This window comes from Oryzias latipes, chromosome 23 (genome assembly GCF_053564925.1).
Source record: "Oryzias latipes strain Hd-rR chromosome 23, Olatipes_Hd-rR_3.1".
NCBI classification, from domain to species: domain Eukaryota; kingdom Metazoa; phylum Chordata; class Actinopteri; order Beloniformes; family Adrianichthyidae; genus Oryzias; species Oryzias latipes.
This window is the reverse complement of record NC_136259.1, coordinates 3449386-3469101: the sequence shown is the minus strand read 5'-3', so window position 1 is coordinate 3469101 and position 19716 is coordinate 3449386. Positions and strand designations below refer to the sequence as shown.

The following is a 19716-nucleotide window of genomic DNA, read 5'->3' as shown; positions in this document are numbered from 1 at the left end:
TAGAAGCTACCATTGTATGTAGAGGATGATGGTAATTACTATATGATCTGAGTACAGTATTGTAATCGGTACCTAAGGGGCAGGCTTATTCTCTTTCAAACGTGATATTTCTGTATTGGTTTTTTTTTGTTTGTTATTTTAACCCGCCCAGTCCAACAGCTGAGCAAACAGATGAGAGATGAAAGCCTCTGTGTTGGACTTATTTGACTTTTACTTTGTATTGTATTGTTGCTATTGTTATTGATGTCATTGTCTGACCTACCGTGTGAGACTGATTGTTGCTGTTCTTTTAGACAAGTTAAAACAAGTTGATCGCATAAACAGTCAAACACTTACAGTAGTTCAAAGAGCGTTTGTTGCTCTGGAATTCACCTGCAAAATCTCCGATTGTTAAAGGGTTAAACAAGGTCGCATTTGGTCTTGGTGCTTATCAGCAGTCCTCCCCTGCATAGAATCTTTGAGAGGATTGAGTTTACATCTTCTGAGCTTATCACACCTGAGGGATTGATGCAGGTAATCCGCATCTTAACAGGAACGCACACAGGTGGCTGCACTCCATGTGTCAACACGGCGTCATCACACCAAAGTCCGGCATGGTTTGATGTCTTCAAGGTGTTCATGCGTTCGTCCAGAGGTGGATGGAGGTGTGCAGACAGAGACACATGCGTCATGCGTCATGTCCAGTGACCAGCAAATGGTAGCGGGAGGTTTTTTAGTTATTTCTATTTTCTACCCTTCAAAGAGAAGATCATCGGACGCGCGCAGCTGCTCTCTGAGTGGCGTCTGTGGCAACAAGACGTCATGGCACATTGACTTGTCTGTTTTTTTGTTTGCTTTCTCTGTAATCTGCCTGGTTTTAGTTCTGTGTGTCAAGTACCTGCGAGGCAGAGCCAAGATAACCAAACTGTGGTAAACAGATGAGCTGCTGTTTGTTTTGGGCTCTAATGCATGTGAATGCGTGGCTGCATGTCACTGGATGTTTGTGTGTGCTCACTGGATTAGCACTAACATGCAGCACGACTGCTGGCCAACTTCAACAAACGGGAAACTGGAACTCCAGCCATGATGCTGAGAGGGAAGCTGCCAGCACTCGAACCGTTCACATGACCACAGCAACACAAAAGACACACAGTTGGGTCATGACAGAGGACATTTGCTGCTTTAAGTTGGCATGTGAACTATGAAAGAAAATAAACACTTGATTTAAACAGTACATGTGAATGTATAGAGAGTGGCTGGACAGCTAAACATTTTATAGAACCATTAAATTCAAATTATACACTTTTTTTGAGTAAAAAACTTTAAAAAAACACATCTTCTTATTGTACATTTAAATTGTAAAGTCTTTCTGAAAATATTAATTATATTATATTTTGGAGGCCGTGTAAAATAAGGAAAAGTTATTCAGCGAGCAAAAAGAAGAAAACAAACAAAAAAAAAACAGGTTGCTTGATATAAAGTGTTTGAGGTCAAATCTTTTGATCAAACATTCGAGCGCCACATGTTCTTGTGGCATTTTTCTCTGGTGATGGAAGACTATTAAGGCTGCATTTTGTTTAGTTTTTTTCTTTTTTTTTGTGTATTTATGTTTAACAGAGTGGGACTTAAGGATCTTTGTGTGTCGGTCTCTGATTACATTCAGGCGTGGTGCTGGAAAGGGTTTGGCTCCCATTGGACCCAAGATGATGGAGGCAGCCTGTAACCCTTGTGCTATCCTAGGCACTTTAACATTGGGAGTGGGGTCATCTAGACCCACTAGACAGTGCTCTGAACCTTTTTTCTTTAATGATTTGTGATCTTCACTGGTGTCCATGGATTACATGAAATCTTTCCACCTGTATCCACCTTTGTCATGGTAGGGGGAACACGTCAATGGAAGGGGGGGGTCATCTAAGATAGCACAAGGGTTAAAAGCACCGTGTGGACCTCCAGCCTGCGAGAGGGGAGCTTTCCTTCATCCTGTCTCCACTGCCGCTTGGTGCTCTTCTCCACCTTCCTATGTAGTCTGAGTTGCACTTTGTAGTTCTTCAACCATTGACCCATGTGCGTCTCTGTTGTACTCTGAGCTGGTATCTGGATCGAAACTCTTCGGCTCAATAGCTTTAATATTGCTCGCCATTTTTAAGTTAGGATGGGGGTGGGAGGGGCTGTAAACTAGTGGGAGAGTGTTTACAAAGAAGGGAAGTGGGGGCGGGGTTGCTCTACCCAATAGTCCACAACTCAGATGAGAATTTCTAAGGAACTGTGTCCTAGAAAACGACACAGGTTTCTTAATTTTTTGGCTAAAATCTGCAAAATAATAATCAAAAAGGCACTGGAAACACTTTTGACAACAAATCAAAGGATGATTGGAGTGGAATTTTAAAAGTAGGTCAAATTGCACCCTAAATATTTGGAGATTTAGTGCCTCAACACAAAATATCAATTTTTGAAGATAAAACTACCTAAACTGCATGTAGAAACATCAAAATGCTCTCACAACACATATGAATACTATTTATATCATAATTTTTGCAAAAGGTCAGGTCAGATTAAGATCAATGACATTGTGCATATGACAGACAGGTGCTGCAGGTCATTGTCGATGCTGTCCCATTGCCTCCTTTTACACTGTAACTGATATGAATTCAGTTCAGCTAAATCCATTTCAACCAAAACCTCAGTCTAGTTACAAAACTCGGCACAAACCAGAATATTTTCTTTTTCAAATTGCACTTTGTTTGGCCGTCTGCCATTTTTGACGTGTTGCTGGAGTGGGCGGAGCTAACGCCACTCAAAGCACAGATTTCAACTTCAGCCCAACTTTTGGAGAATCAAGTGGTGTCACTCCAAACTGAAGTCACTTCAGTTTAGGTTGGTGCCAAAAAACTGTTCAATTAGTTGGTAATTAATTTGAATTAAAATGCATAAATTAGATGATTAACTTATATTGCCTCATTAATGACTTGTATAAATCTTGTACATTTAAGTACATTGGATACTACAGACCAATTTTAAAGGTTTATTTGAACAGAAATGTACTTTTCAATTAAATTAAAATTGTTTAACAGAATATTATATAGCCAACCACAGTTCACAAAAATGGACAAAACTGTGTGACTATATCAGAAATATTATACAAGCAAATTCATGCAGCATAGAACAGACTGATTAGAAATCAAGACACAACAAAAGATTTATTCAATACTTGCAAAATAAGTGCGGCTGATGTAAAAAAGACATATGTGCTGAACTGCGTTCACTGCATAGGATGTTTTGAATGCTTTAGTAGGACACTTTTCCTGAAAACTTTCAACTGTTTTGTTTCATGGTTATTTATCATGTGTCTAATTGTGCAGCTTTTATTTAGAATTTGACCAATTACGACAAAAGAAAGTTCATCAACACGCTGACTGTGTGTATTCCCACTGTGGTTGCTCATTAGTGAGCAACCACACTGCAGAATAAAAAATACTGCAGAATAAAAATAAAAAAAACAAAAAAGGTTTGAAAGTAAGGCTTGAACTTTGGTGTTAAAGTTGTAGTTGTTGTTTACCTTTCGGCTAAGGGGTCACCACAGCAAATCAGCTTTCACCGAGTCACACAGGTTCTTTTGATAGAGATTTTTGCGCCAGATGCCCTTCCCTATACAACCCTGTGTTCTATCCAGCAGGGGACCGGCACAGAGAGACCCAGACTTGGGCCCCCTTGTGGCTACATAGTTTGACAGTAGCGGAGAGAGTCTTGCCCAAAGACCAACACTGGAAGAAGCTCATCCTCAGTGATGCAAACCCTGGTTTTCCAGGTCCTACACTCAGCCAACTGAGCCACCCAGCCGCTCGTCAAACTTTGATGTTAAAGTACACTTCATAAATGCTCATTTTTATCTTCAAAAACAATTACAAAATTCTTGAATTAGATTCAAGACCGAAACCTTTCAGGGATAAAATGGAAGTCCGGTTTTTGCCTGATGTGATCTTTCTGAAGCATTTTTCTCAAACTCCTTCTCAGCCAACAGCTATTTAAAACAAGTTCAATAACAGATGTAGCCACAACTCCAGGCTCTTTCTGTCTCCTGTCTGACATTTCAATTAAATAAGAGTCAACAAAATGCCAAGCCGGTTTGACACACATCCCATCTGACAGACCTCTCCGAGGATATGCTAAGATCAGGACATAAAGTCATCACAAAACAACAGGCTTGGTTATATCAGGATAAAGAGCTAATTAACTCGTGACACTGAGGTAATGGCATTACAGAGCAATTTTAAGTATGGCTGCTCAATAAGAACAAGTAAAAGAGGATTAAGGGATTTCAAGATGGATGAAAAGAACTGGGACCAAGAAAACACTTTAATTCCCAGCCAACCTGGCAGTGTCCTGTCAGCCTGCACCGGTGTCTGTGACGGCTGATGCCGAGAGTGCCATCTACTGCCAGGCTGCACCAGTCTACGGCAAGATCTTCATGGTTTTTAGGCTCCAAACCTAAATCAAATAAAAACTACTTGATGGATCGGTGCCAGAAATGTGCGTTTTATATATTGTAGAGAGAAAGGAACAGGCAATGTTAGGCATTATTTCTACAGTTTTCTTCGTGAACTTGAAAAAAAACCTTCTTTTTTTTTGTGGAAAAGGAAAGCTTCACAACATGATTAAAGCAGCAAGCGGCGTGGTATGGCCCATAGGACCGCCCTCGCCATTGCCCCCTTTTTACCTACCCTCACTGGCTGAGCTGCTGCTTCAGGCCTGTCGCTCTGCCTCTATACATGTGACAAATCCATGAAAAAATAGTTTTTTCAAAATGGCAGCAGTTTTTCTGTTGGTTTATCTCCATAGCAACCATTCCACGTTTGGTTCCCTGGAGGTCACAAACATGTCGATGTAATTTTCAGAAGAATCAGCAAAAGAAAAAATTTGGATTTCCTTAGCAACCAAGGTTTTTTAACCATACCCACACTCCTGATAGGTTCATTTTTTATGTTATATCGTTATTTCATTGAGCTTGACCCAACAGTTTATCTATTACAGTTTCACAGTATCCTAGTAAAAACTGTGCGAGCAACAGGGGAACACCAATTTCGCGCTAATGGCTAATTCCAACATATTTTCCTAGGAAGCTACCCAACAATGCTGATGGAGTTAGGAGGTGATAGATTAAAAGTCCTAAGAGAAGTTTTAATTTCTAGCCGATACTAAAGATGATTCATTTTTGGGAAATTCAAAAAAGCGCCCACTTCCCGAGGTCAAAGTTTGACTCAGGTTGAAGATTTAACTTTGTGGTTTGTGTGTGAAATTTTGTTAAGTTCTCTTTGACAAAAGTTTTTATTTCTCATATTGTATGAAAATGTGAAAATCGGCTAATTTCAAACTTTGGAACAAAAGGGCTGCCAAGCAACAGGTCCTGTGGGCAAAACTTCCTTGAGAAATCCCCGACACATGTCTTTTGGTTTCATTGGTGGATTTTAAACTATTTTTTTGAGTCCCATAAGAGATTTTAGCCCTCATGCACTACGATGACAATGATTTCTCCTTTTTAGATTATTTTTTACAACTTAATTATACAACTTGGTTTGATTCTTATAGATGCCAGGTTGGTTTAAAAAAAAAACTACATGTTTGCACCGTTTACCCTGTTTTAAAGGCGTGTCACACAGCCACAACGTACGTTTTGTACATTTTCCACATTTTCCACTTATGAAAGTTTATTCTTTCGAGATAAACAATGTTCGTCATTTGTAGATGTGCACAGATGTCTGTCGAGGTTTTTCGGCCAGCGGGTCTTTACGTGAATTCGGTTTTGAGCCAAAATTCTCGATCGGTTGAGAATTAGGCAGTTTACGCATATTTTATGTAGTTTACATGGAATCATTACATTAATTTTTTTTCGATTCTGCAAGATGCATATGTAAATTTGATGGCTTTCCACAACCATTTCATGGATGTTCAACGGACCTATCGTACATGAACCATTGATATATACCTTTCATATCACGTATACGGCGCACATATTACATAAAGTAAGGTTTAATGGCCTACGAAGTACGCATTATCACCTTTTTCTTCCCCCTGTTGGACGGTTGCTCCCGCGAAGTGCGTTAAAAAGTGATTATGCACACTTCGAAAGCTATTAACCTGCTTATACCATGGTCACTTACAAAATAAATAAATAATAACCACTTTTTAGTCCTTAATTCTTGTTTTTATTCTATTTTGGATCGCTTTTTTCACAAATAGCGGACTTTTTCACACGTGGTGCAGCGCCTTGTCATGGTAACGTGACAAGGAGTCAAGATTCTGCGATATAAAGCGATATATATATATACATATATATGTATATATGTATATATATATACATACATATGTATATATGTATATATATATATATATATATATATATATATATATATATATATATATATATATATATATATATATATATATATATATATATATATATATATACATGCTGATTGTCCCAATGGGTTGAATAAAGCATCCGTTCAGAGAAAAAGTTCACGTCTTACCGCTTGTTTTTGTCCAGATGATGAAGCTAAATGTTGTTTTAAAGAAGCCAGCACAGTGATACAGAAGATTTAAGATAGGTGACCGGAACTTCTTTTTGGGGCGTGCGGTTATCACTGTGTGTTATCACTTTTTAATGCACAACCAGCAGCCAATCAGAATCGAGTATTTACCCGGCCCATGGTGTAAAGTCACGTAATTGACGCACAAATCACTAATGAATTGCGTATAAACGGCACTAAACAGCAATAATCACACACAGTTCTACCCTGATTTTTGCATTCTTTGCATGGTTCATCTGTGATGCATCTATGAAAATTTCACGTACAGACGACAACCTTTCTCACTTTTTCCACGTATATTCACATATGACCAATTTTCATCTGTTCAATATGCGCAAAATGTTTATTGTGGCTGTGTGATACGGCCTTTAATCTTTCATTTAATATTTCTTACATTTAAACTTGGGACCACATAAATGTCTCTTCAAATTCTAAAGTCTTTCTGAGTTGCATCAAACGTTGTTAGTTGTGTTTATAATGTTAGTTGAAAAAAAACTCACAAATAGCAGGAAAGCCGGAGTCCAACAGAGTCATCATGGCTGGAAAGAATGTTGAAGGCACACTAACTTAAATTCCACGTCTTAGAGACCTGACATTTCCTTCCTGATAAAAATGTTCTGTATGTCACAAGCTGCTTTTATGGTCTGTGTCACATTCAGATGTTTGACTGTTTTGAATTTAGATGTGAAAGTTCTCCAACCAGATTCCAGAGCAGGAATGTATAATATGTTCCTGTAAGTGTTTTCTCACTTACCTCTCTGTTTTATCATACATGAACAGTTATTTTAAGAACACCTACAATAACTGACTTTGTGTAACCTTACTTACACAGACACAGCCAGGTAAATACTGTCATATCTACGTATGTATGCATATGTCTACACTCAACCGGCCAGTTTATTAGGTACACCTTGCTAGTACCGGGTTGGACCCATTTATGCTTTCAGAACTGCCTTAATTCTCGGTGGCATAGATTCAACAAAGTTCTTGAATTATTCCGCAGAGAGTTTGTCCATATTGACTTGACAGCATCACACATTTGCAGCAGATTTGTCGGCTGCAAATCCATGATGCTGATCTCCTGTTCCATCACATCCCAAAGGTTCTCTATTGGGTTGAGATCTGGTGACTGCTGGTATCCTGCTGGAAGTAGCCATCAGAAGATGGTACACTGTGGTCAGAAATGGATGGACATGGTCAGCAACAATACTCAGGTAGGTTGTGGCATTGGAACCATGCTCAACTGGTACTAAGCCGGAACTGTTGATACAAGGCAGGATGGATCCATGCTTTCATATTGCTGACGCCAAATTCTCCAGGTTGGACGTGTTGCGCATTCAGAGATTCTCTTTTGCAGAATTTGGTTGTAACCTGTGGTTGAGTTCATGTTGTCTTTCTATCAGCTGGAACCAGTTAATCTCCTCTGACCTCTGGCATCAACAAGGCATTTCACATCAACTATGCATTCTCACTGGATAGTTTCTGTTTTTCTGATCATTCCCTGTGAACTGTAGAGATGGTTGTGGGAGAAAATCCCAGTAGATCAATTGTTTTTGAAATCCTCAGACAATGCCACATTCAAAGTCACTTCCATCACCTTTCTTCCCTGTTCTGATGCTCGGTTTGAACTGCAGCAGATCATCTTCACCATGTCTGCACGCCTAAATGCGTTGAGTTGCTACCATGTAATTAGCTAATTAGACATTTGCATCAACGAGCAGTTGATTGAGATAATGTATGTATCTGATCTGTAAGACTACAGCAGAACGGTGCACAGGTACCTTAGCAGCTAAAGTTCAACACCCTCCGGAAGTTGATCATTTTTTTAAGCACTGAAATGCTGCTATGGAAGCACCAACATTACATTTGTTTTACCGGTAATCTGTCAGTTAAAAAGGGTTTTTATGAGGCTCCAAATGAAAAAAATGTCATTTAACAGAAAAACTTTACTGGGCCAAGTCGCTCCTCTTTATTCCCAACCAATATTGATATTATTGAAAATAACCACATGTTTACCCCATTCATTTCTCCCCTGTTTGAGACCAAAAATAAAAAAATAACTACACCAAAGTGAGACTTTGAGAAGTTTCATAGAAACCAGAGTGGTAAAGCGCTCGGGGGGGGGGGGGGGGGGGGGGGGGGGGCGCTTAGTGACAGGCTTAGTGGAGCAGTGTGCCAAACCGGCAAATCCTCTAGAGGGATTTTCGCCCAGTAATGTCTGAGCCTTAATGCTGTCAAATTGAATCCAGATGTTTCAGGAGAGGCCGAGTAAGACATCCAGATAAGGGTGAACAGTTTTTAGTCAAATGTCTGAATTTGATTTATTTACACACCAACAACAAAAACATCAGAGTACGGGTTTTTTCCAAGTTCTAGGTCTATGCACTGGACTGTTATAGGACGAGTGTGACGTTAGCTATATGCTAAACATGCGGCCCCTTTGTGGTCCACAAATGTGTGGAAAAGTTTGTGTTTTGTTCAGAGACGTCAAAGAAAAAAGGAGGAGAAAGTGTTCAGTGTTCACCATCTGGCAAAGAGGACCTGCCTGCAGACAACAAGATGGCGCCGAGACATCATCGGCCATAACTGGGCTCGTATCTGAATTCCTTCACTACTCACAACATAATGCACTATATAGGGGCTGAATCTACAATTCTAGAATCGAGTGCCCAAGAAATCTGCCAGAAGTCTCTACAAAAACCAGTGTGCATCGATGCTCACGAGATTGGGACAAATATAGACCACAATGCATTGGGTTTGAACAATTATTGTGAAAAAATTATATAAATGTATTTTTTTTATAAACCATCCACGTTTTCGTCAGCAGAACACAGAAGAGTCATACATAGTCTACATGAAACGCTTGTGTTGATTAGTTTTGTTAAAAAAAAAGTAGTGAGCATGCTGTCCGAATTGCATATAAGTTACAGGGCACTAAATTGGTCAGCACTTTATAGTTTTTTTAGCATTTAGGGGGTAAGTGAGAAAATTTGGTCATAGCCTGAGAGTCCTTAACTTCCTCCCCCCTAGAAAAAAAAACGTAACTTTAACTGGCGACTCTTAACAGTTACGGTTTTTACTGCTTCAAGCTTTAATAAAAGTTTTTACTTTTATCAATGTCAAATTCGGAAGGAACATAATGTTTATTGTTTTTGCCCCATTTTAAGCGAACCCTGCTCACTTAAACTTTATTTTGTACTGACGACCCCAACAGTTACCATTGATTCACATTTTTAAGCCTTTGACAAAGGGTGTTACAATTCTGGAAACTTTTTCATGTTAACTATGGCATTTAAAATCTAAACCTTGACATTTAATTGGACATATATGGTAAATAACCTTGGAAATAAAAAGCTGTTTATGTATATTCAGTGTATTCATCGTTTTCCTGCATTATTTGAAAAACTAGAACTCGTCTGATAATTATTTGGCTGCCTTATTCTTAACTTCTGAAAAATAAATAAAATATTTGAACAGAAAAACATAAACCTTGGCCTAAAGTTGTACAATTTCCACTTGATGCCAGGCGCCATCTTGTTGTCTGCAGCTGTCCTTCTTTACCCGGTAAGCCGCAGAGGGTGCACAGGTTGCCCACCCATAATGCCTTGTGATGCTCTGTAATTTTCTAGAACTAGACTTCATAAAGCAAAGATAAAGAAATTTTCTTTGCGATCTAAGTTGCTCAGTTTTGCTATAGTGTAAATGAATGGAAGTTGAAACCCACAGGTACGTTTATCCAGAGTTTGGGGAAAGAGGGTTTGTCGTCTCCAGCCTGTCTTTCAACCCCTGCAGGTGTCAGAGGAGGGAAGGGCAGAATTCCAGTAATGACAGTGAGTAACCCTCTGAGTACTTCTGCGCCTCGAGCTCGGTGACTCATTTGTATTCAGCGCCATGATTGCTTGAGAAAATTAGTTTATTGCCCATCGATGCATTGAAAGAAAGGTATGCGGCTGCAATGGGGACACAAGGTGAAGAGGGTGAAGTAACGAAGGTTTGGAAGCGTGTATGGACACATGTCTGGCTCTGAGCCAAACCACATTATACTGAAAAGACACTGACCTTAACAGTGCGTCAAAGAATTCCAAACATTTTACAGTGTGCAGGACGGGTAAAGGAAAAAGAAACGAGCAGGGTGCAGACGGAGTGGAACTACAGAGTTCCTGACTTCTGTTTTGTGTCCATTAGTAAAACCTCCATTAGCAGAACCCCAACAGTAGAGAGTGACAGCCCAACACGGAATTTTTCATAAACATCACAGACAAAAACACAAATAATCATCAGCCATTTTTTCCCTGAAATGGTCTTCTTCACAGTGAACCCTGTTTAAATGATTCAACCTGTAAAGAACAACAATCAAAGCAGGTTTGTGCTTCCAATGTATGACTTTGATATCAGTCAAATGTGTCGAAACACTGACCCTAACAGGAAAATAATTACAGGTTTAGCATGGAGGCCCCTTCAGGGCCCGTGCTGGAGATGAATGGTTTCATGCCTGTGGAGAACACATTCCTGTCTGCACCTCGACACAGATGTAATGATGTGTAGAATCCAAAGAGTCTGTCGTCTCTGGACTGGAGTGTCTCAAGCCCAGGAAAGCTCGCTGGTCTCATGGCAGAATCCTGTGGTCATAAACCGTCACCACAGCAACAAAAAACACTGACTGTTGCTGAAATGTGCTGTGCCGATGCAGACGTGAAGTTACAGAGTCCACAGTGACACCAGTGCACTGGTTTTTCAGGCTCATGTTATTGCATGAGCCTGCATCAAATCCTAAGGCACACCATCAATGAATGGTCTGTTTGGGAACTTATGTCATGCATAAGGCGCACTGAACTGTAGAGCGCATTAAGCGAGACAAAAGAGTCAGAAATGAGTTCATCAATCAGTCAGATTTATTAACTGCGTTCACAGTAACTCTAGAAATAGTTTATAACACTTAGCGTAATCACAATACCTGTAACTCCCAACCTTGTTTCCTACACGCAAAAAAACAGACGGTTACCGCTAAAACGAACATTAATGTGACTACCCTAACTCCCAACCTTGTTAGCAACGCACAAAATAAAATAAAAAGCACAGAAAAAAAAAAAAAAATAGATGTAATACAAAATAAATGTGATCAAACCCCCCCAAAAAAAAAAAAAAAAAAAAAAAAGCACAGTCCAACACCATTACATGTTAGCCACGTTGGCGTATTTACAAAAACGCCCAACCTTGTTTGGAATGCGTTAAAAAAAAGACTGATACCACCAAATCAAACTTTACCGTGACAAACTACCAACTTAGTCCCCAACACTTAAAATACAGTCTGGCCCCACTACATTTTATCCATGTTAGCTTAATGACACCCAACCTTGTTTGTAACATGTGAAAAAACAGACTGATACTGCTTAAATAAACTTAACTGTGACTACGCTAACTCTCAAGCAACACATAAAAAAAGCAAAGTCCAACCCCGCCACAAGTCAGCTACATTAGGGTAGTTACAATAACGTCCAACCTTGTTTGTAACGCGTTAAAACTACAGTCTCACACCTCTACACTTCAGCTGGGTTAGTGCATACAATAACACCCAACCGTCTCTGCAACACATAAAATAGCAGACTGATACCGCTAATGCAAACATTACTGTGACTACGCTAACTTGGATGTAACACGTGACACAAACACAGTCTGACACCGCTATGCATTGGCCATGTCAGCGTATTTAAAATAACACCCAACTACATTTTTACAGAGCGTCTTGTTCCCCTCAAAATAGTTTTAACATCAGTAAACAACAAGAAATATACCATGGTTTGGGTGAATTCTCGATTCTGATTGGCTGCTGGGTGTGGATTAAAAAGTGATAAAACCTGCTTCTTTGAAACAAACGTTTGCTTTAAGATCTGGACAGAAACAAGCGGTAAGAGGTGATCTTTCTCTCTGAACTGATGCTTTATTTAACCCATCCTGATGATCAGCATATTTATCGCTTTCCTTTGCCGCTGCAGTCTAGATCGGAGGTTCGTAACAAATAGTCCTCTTTTTTGGAGAAAAGCGATCCAAACCCAAAAAATAAAACGAGTAAAGGACTAAAAACCGATTGAATGTTTAAATGTTTTGTAAGTGACCATGGTATAAGCGGGTTAATGGCCTTGGAAGTGTGCATGATCAGAATTAACGCACGTCCCCATCTTCTCAATGCAAAGAGAATGTAAACATTCTGTGGATGCACAACACATGAAAGTCATTTAGACTATGCAGTCAAAGACCACAACACTTGATTAGAGTATTTCCCATTCACAGGAAAAATGTTGTTTTTTCTGATTAACGGCTGTAATCAGCGTTCCCTTTAAACTCTGCTTTCAAGCGGACTGACTCTAATTCTTCCTAATGAATGTAAATGGGTGGAGTTTTGCCTCCACCTCTGCTCTCCTGACAGGATACGAGTTTCTAAACTTTGGCCTTAATTTTGCAGATAGGTAGAAAAAGCCTGGAGTAACTGGAATGTGGCCAGAGCATCTCACAATGACCAGTAAGTCAAAAACCAAAGAAAGCAAAAAAAAGATCCTGTGTTTGTGTGCTTCTATAGGTCAAATGGGAAAGAAAATACTTTGCTGGGGCACTGTCGAGGGTCCCTCCGGGAAATAATGCAGAGGAGCCAAGGTGAGAGTGTTCTTTCCTTCCATCAAGAACTTTGAGCACCACAATTGCTCCACGCAGGGCACAACAGGTCTTGCCACCTCCATCTCTCTCTCTATTTCCCTTCCTGTGACACTTCCTTTTAACCCATAAGCCCCTCCTACTGGGCGTTGATCTCCATTAGTCCACAGGTAAGGTCACAGGAAACAGTCTTATACATAAAGTAAATAAACGATGTGGGCCCCACCACCAGCTGACGGTGGTACACCGTCACAGGCACAGAAAACGGTTACATTGCTGTCTTTTTCTAAACGTTTATGTCATTGGAAGTGGCTCCAACTGCTGTTTTTTAAGGAGCCCCAAACTGGACTTTGGAGTTCCCAGTCATGAGACATCTGACACAAATGTACGAATTAGAGAAGAATTTGTGTTTTTTCACGAAACATCCTCTGTCCTCTGAAACATCCTCACCCTGATTGCAGTTGCTTCCACATGTACACAAATGCAGCACACGTGAGGTGAGACATGAATGCCCGCAGAACGTCCACACAAACTGCACTCGGATTTTCTAATTGCCTCATTTCAGCCTTGGCAACATTTTGTTTCCTTTTTTTGAGTTGAAATATTTGGTTCAGCTTCATTTTACCACTCTTTTACAGCTTTTACTTTTCTGAAAATCTTTCTCTTTTCCCCCTGCTTGAGAATCTTTGGTATTCTTGGTTTCCCCGACCAGCATCTTTTATAAGGCGCCGACAGGAGTTTTAATCACAGCTGTCTCTTCTTCCGTGAGCAGGGGGAGCTGCTCATCCAAACACGCCAGGAAAAAACGGCCTCCGCTCTGCAGCCTCTGCGCCGTTAAAATCGGTTCTGGAATTAAAGGTCCGATCCAGTCTTGTCCAAAAACAAGTCACCACTGGCAGCTAGGGCAAGGTCGCTTCTCTGTGGTACATTCCATTCCTGTCTTTGTCTCAGAGGCTTTACGTTTATGTGCGGATGGTGACACGACAGGAAATAGCATTTTTCTTTTTTTGGAAAAAGAAATGCACTCTTTTGAAAAGAAACTTGATTTAATGTGGCTCAGATTACGAAGAAATCTGCGGATTTTTGTTGACGTGAATCAGATCAGCAAATCTATCAAAAAACAATGAATTATGATCTTTAATTCGGCTATAAATTCTTCCTTAAAAAATAAATGAAAACTACAGTTTGAATGTATAATTATTCCAGGGTATAATAGACAACCTTATGATAAAAAATGATCTAAATAAAATCAAAACGTTTGCAAAATTCATAATAATCCAGACCTTTGGAACAGGAAATCATTTCTGAAAAGTATATTTTTCCTTTGTAGCTTTTGGCTGGTTTTGTTAATCTGAGATTTATCTCTTTGTGAAAGTTTATTTTCAAAGAGCTTGATGTGAAAAACCAATATTCAACATCATATTAAATGTTTTTTTAAACAAAAACCATAAGGTCACAATTAGGTCAATGTTATAAAAGGCAGCTATTTTGGGAATTCTCATTTATCCACAAACCTAAAGTAAAGATAAAGAAAACACATCTTAGTCATGTCCTTCTGCAGGGTTTGGTTGAAGATTGTTTTTTACATCTTGTAAATTGAAACTCAAATCTCAGAAACAAAGAAAATGCTCTTAAATATTATAATAACTGTTGGCAAATTAAAAGCGTAAAACAGAACAACAGAAAATTTTTAGTCTCAGATTATTCAGTCGCCATTGTTTCGCATTATTTTTCGCATAATTAATCTATTTTCAAAAGAGGTTTGGGACAAAGCACAGCTAGGGCTTTGCTGGGTCCACCCACCTGCCAATCAAAGGCAGAAGGCACAATGATTCACAAACTGAAGCTTGCATGAAAATAAAAACATTTGATTAAGAAAACATTCCAGTTGCCATGATAAAAAAAGTAAATAAATAAATAAATAACGTTTTTGACAGGAGGAGAAACACAAGTTCACTTCAGGTGTAAAGTTTGAGCTCTAAACACAGGGGTCAATGGGAAATCCCAATTAATTTCCAGCATTTATTGGAGGAAGTGCAACATTTAGTATACCCTGAGGCAGAAAGAATTGCCCGTCATCAAGAAGCGATATGAAGGGACCCACAGTAAAAGGGCAAGAAGAAAGAGTGCTGGACTTACTGAGACTTACCACTGCATCTGCAAAAACACTTTATGACCTAGAAAATATATATAAACTTATTAAATATACTGTATTCTGTAAAACTTTACAGATAAGTTCATGGAATTATTTTTAACACTGTTGAGTTTTTATTTGTTTAGTTTTTTTGGATTTGTAGTTATCAATTGATATCTTGTGATTCTGTGCCCTTTAATTAAAGTTTTTTTAAATTGAAAGTCCCACTCCGCTCATCTTTTGATCTATTTTTAAAGCATTTCCAGTGGTCTATTAAGTATGACTATGCCGTTTTTAGAAAAAAATTAAAAAACAGTGTCATTTTCTAAGACATAGTTTCTGCAGAGCGACAGTGTTACGGTTTGCGTGTCTTTGCTTTTGAGTTTTGTTCTCTTTTTGTTCTGTCATGTTTTTAGTTTCGGTTTCCTGGGGGGTATTCCAGGAAGCATGTTTAAACTAGCCTGACTTTAACCCTGAACTCTGGCTGAAATCCGCCTGAACTTGCTTACTCTGGGTATGTCGGTTCCAAAAGACCGGGTATGAGTTAGCGTAATTACGCTCGACTTGGTAACCCTGAGTTAACGCACGTGCACAGCAGGTACATAAAGACATTCTCAATGGATCGCTGATTTCTGGAGTCACCATGGAAACGCGTGGAGAAAAAAAAAGAAAGCGCGACACTTGAGACGGAAGTGAGACGGAGTCTGATGAGATTTTAATGACGCCGTATGAAGATTATAAGTCCATCAAAAAAGTAACACGGCTGCATCATCAAAAAAAGAGTTTCTGCTTGGAGAAAAATAACAGGCAAAGTAAACGCACGAGTTTCTGATCTTGTTTAGCCACCTTTTTGACGCATATATATATATATATATATATATATATATATATATATATATATATATATATATATATATATATATATATATATATATATATAAACTTAAATAAATTACTTCTATTGGTAACAAATAATTTAGTTAAATTTATTCAACTTAATTTCTTACGTCTATAAAACTCAATAATTGTTTATACAACTAAAATTTACGTATTTATCTAACTTAATGTCATATTACTCCATTAATCTTTTTTCCATCTTAATTACTTATATCTCTTGAACTCTCATGTCTATGTTTGAGCCGGCAGATATGCTCATTTTTATAACAATAAAAAGGACGGGGAAAAAAATGCACAAAGTGCAAAACTTCATTGAAGAATTTTCCATTATTGTAATAACAACATGTACATGTAGGGGTGCTATATAAACTCATCATCCTCTCCTTCACTCTCACTCATGGTGCAGAGACGTAAGCAAAGTAGGACAAAATAACTCGGCAAAACACAGTAAAACAGCTAAACAACTAAACACATTTGGTCAAAAAGCCACACTTAAACCCAAATCCGTCCAGACAGGCAAAGGGAATGATATCCCAGAATCCCTTGCGGTGCCGATCTAACAGCAGCACCAAAGTTACACCTACTTAATTGAATCAATTTGAATGACAGCAAAATAACTGTCTGAAAACTACGTGTTATTTTTAAACTGAATTACCAAAAAAAATGATTTATTTTAACTGAAGCAAATAATTAAGTTAGATCAAAGTAAAAAAGTCTTTCTATCTTTCCAACATCCATATGTGGTCTTATCACCCTCTCACGGTGGAAAAAGTATTATCTGAGCTTCTTCATCCACTAAATTATCTTCAAATGGACACGCCATGCTGCTTCACCTCTCTGTAAACAAACTAACCTTCAACTAAACCTGCTCAAGACCAGGTTATGTTCAGAGCATGAGTTGCTATGGTAACTTGACATACCCTGAAACATACCTCCATTTCTGGAACAGAAAGCTGAGGTTATCAACTTCCTTAGCCTCAAACTTACCGTGGGAGCTAGCATAACCTGCTTTCTGGAATACCCCCCTGTTTCATCTTGAAAGGTTTCCTGTTTTGTTTTGGTATCGAACTTTACTTTGAACCCCAACTGCCCTCATTGTTGTCACCTGTGTCTTGTTTGTCTGTATGTATTTAAGTCCCGTCTTTCCCTTCCTCCTGTGCTGGGGGGGTATTCCAAAAAGCAGGTTATGCCAGTGATAGTTCATCAGACATTTGCCTCTGAGTAGTGGGAGGTCTGTTGGCATGGAAGTAAGCCTCCTCTGCTTTCCCACCATCCCTTTGTTTACACTCCAGCTTACAGGTCCTCACAACCCCAAGCTAACACTACCAGAAAAACAAAAAGTGAGCAATATTGGAGCTATCCAGCCGTACAGTCTTGAACCACATGGCAGGAAAAGGAAGCCGTTAATGGATCTATTAGTCTGCAAGTGGATGTATCGGAATGGAGCAGAGCAGGGAGCTTGTGGCCCACCCATTTCAGTTTCTACATCACAACTGAGAGCTTTTTCAAACAGAATTATTCTTTTGTCTGCTTCCAAATTAATACAATAAAGAAATGCTCAGAAATCCAATTTGAATCCTAAATTTCTTCATATACATCCTCCATCATGCTACAAGAACATGTTAAAAACACCATTTTCATTGGAGTGAGTCTTTAAAGTCACAAAACAACTTGTTTTTTAAAGCAATTTAAATAATAACAATGACAAAGAGCATTAAACCAAGCAGCAAGATTTTGCACTTTTCATTTCTGGATAACAACGACCACTTGCTTTCATCATTATGCTCTCATAAACAATGCAAGAAAAGGCCCCATAGAAATTATTGCAAAATTCTGATCCCAATGGTAGATTTCTTTCAAATTAGCCACGCACACACAAAAAAATCTGCCAATGGGGTTGTTTCTTGAAACAATCTTTTTTTCTTTTTTCTTAAGATTCAGTTTTTGCCGTTTTGAAGCTCAAAGAGATGATTTTCATTTGTAATCTGGAAGAAACTGGGGATTTTCTGTTTTATTCTGGGTCACTGACAGTCGTTTTTAATGTGGAATTTTGTTTATCATGGTTCACAATTAAATCGGGGAACTCATAAGTTGCTTTTTCTGGTGGAAAAATGCGGTGAATTTGCTCTGTGGGAAAGCTTTGTCTCAAGCTTCTTCCTCATGTCTCTGGCTGGTTTTCAAACCGGCGTCTTAATTGCATAAACGACCGTGAACATGACTATCACACATGGATCTGGACAAGAATGGGATGTTTTTGCTGAAAGCCTGATGTCCTGAGCTTAAGATACACACTCCATCATAGAGAGAATTTTTAACTTTACTAAAATTCTGAGAGATTTAGTGTTTTCTGGGGCTGACAGGTGAGTTTTCATTCGTTTACAGAGAGCAGCTGACTGGAGAACAGGTCATCTGCTCACTCTGAGGGGTAAACAGTCGTGGCTTTTGGACTTTAGAGGAGGATGGAGGCATCAGCAGGCCGTGAGTCTGCTGACTCGCAGTGGTGAAAGCTCGCCTCTGCCAGATCTGCAGGGCAAACAAACACACTGCAAGGTGTAAAGAACGTCCTGCCACTTCTTCTGAAAAGAAAACAGGTCCAGTACATCAGTAGAACTCTGCTGAACAAATGATTGAGCTCCAGCTTTTGTCGTTTCTTGTACGTCTCGTTGGCTGCAGAGACTCTTTGGTTACATTTCCATCTCGTGTTACCACCGGTACGTCCTTTAGTGACGGGGAGTTTGTAAAAAGAACGTTTGCTTAAAGTAGCTGACATATCCCAGAGCAAAAGAAAAAGCAGACTCCTGGGGCCTCATTTATAAAACTTTGCGTAGGATTTGCGTCAGAAGTGGCGTACGGATGAAACATAGGACGTGCGTACGCACAGAAATATTCGGATTTATAAAACCGTGCGCACGCACATCCTACGCATCTTTCCCTTTATAAATCACAACCGATTCTAAATGCAGCGCAGCTTTTGCGGCTACATGACACGCCCATAGTTGCCCATAAATAGTCCGTGAAACGCCCACAAATTAATATTCATGGCTTGCAAAATCATGGCAAACACAGAGGGGAAATCAAAAAAACGTAACTTCACTCAATGTGAAGTAGAAGTTATCGTTGGCGAGGTGGAAAAGAGGAGAAAAGTGTTGTTTGGGGCACAGTGTGGGCATTACTAATGCCAAAAAGGCACGTGAGCGGCAAGCGGTGGCAGACGCCGTAAATGCTGTAGCCTCACAACCTCGGACGTGGCCGAAATAAAAAAGAAATGAAAGAAATGATCGGACATCAAAGTCGAGGCAAAAAAACGTCTAGCGCTGCATCGGCAGAGTGTGTCCGCTACGTAGGGGGGGGGGGGGGGGGGGGGGGGGGACCGGAGCTGACCCCTCTTGATGAGAAACTGGCCGCTATTATTGGGGAATCCCTATTAAGTCCCCCTTATCGGCGTCCTCCTCCGCCTCAGTCACCTGACTGAGACGG

At 39.5% G+C, this 19716-nt stretch overlaps 1 protein-coding gene across 3 annotated transcripts in view; it reads right to left on the bottom strand.

Moving 5' to 3' along the window:
• The window catches only part of ntf3 (neurotrophin 3), a 53681-nt gene that overhangs the window by 15504 nt on the left and 18461 nt on the right, over window positions 1–19716 (bottom strand). The window contains exons 1-2 of one of the 3 annotated variants that reach the window (XM_020714204.3): window positions 4698–4837; window positions 4349–4464 (exon numbers count right to left, since the gene is read on the bottom strand). The exons of 1 other annotated variant lie outside the window; for it this stretch is intronic. The gene's annotated coding sequence lies outside the window, so the exon portion shown is untranslated. Of the gene's footprint in view, window positions 1–4348; window positions 4465–4697; window positions 4838–19716 lie in introns of those variants that run through there. One more of the 3 variants, XM_020714203.3, reaches the window with a different exon arrangement.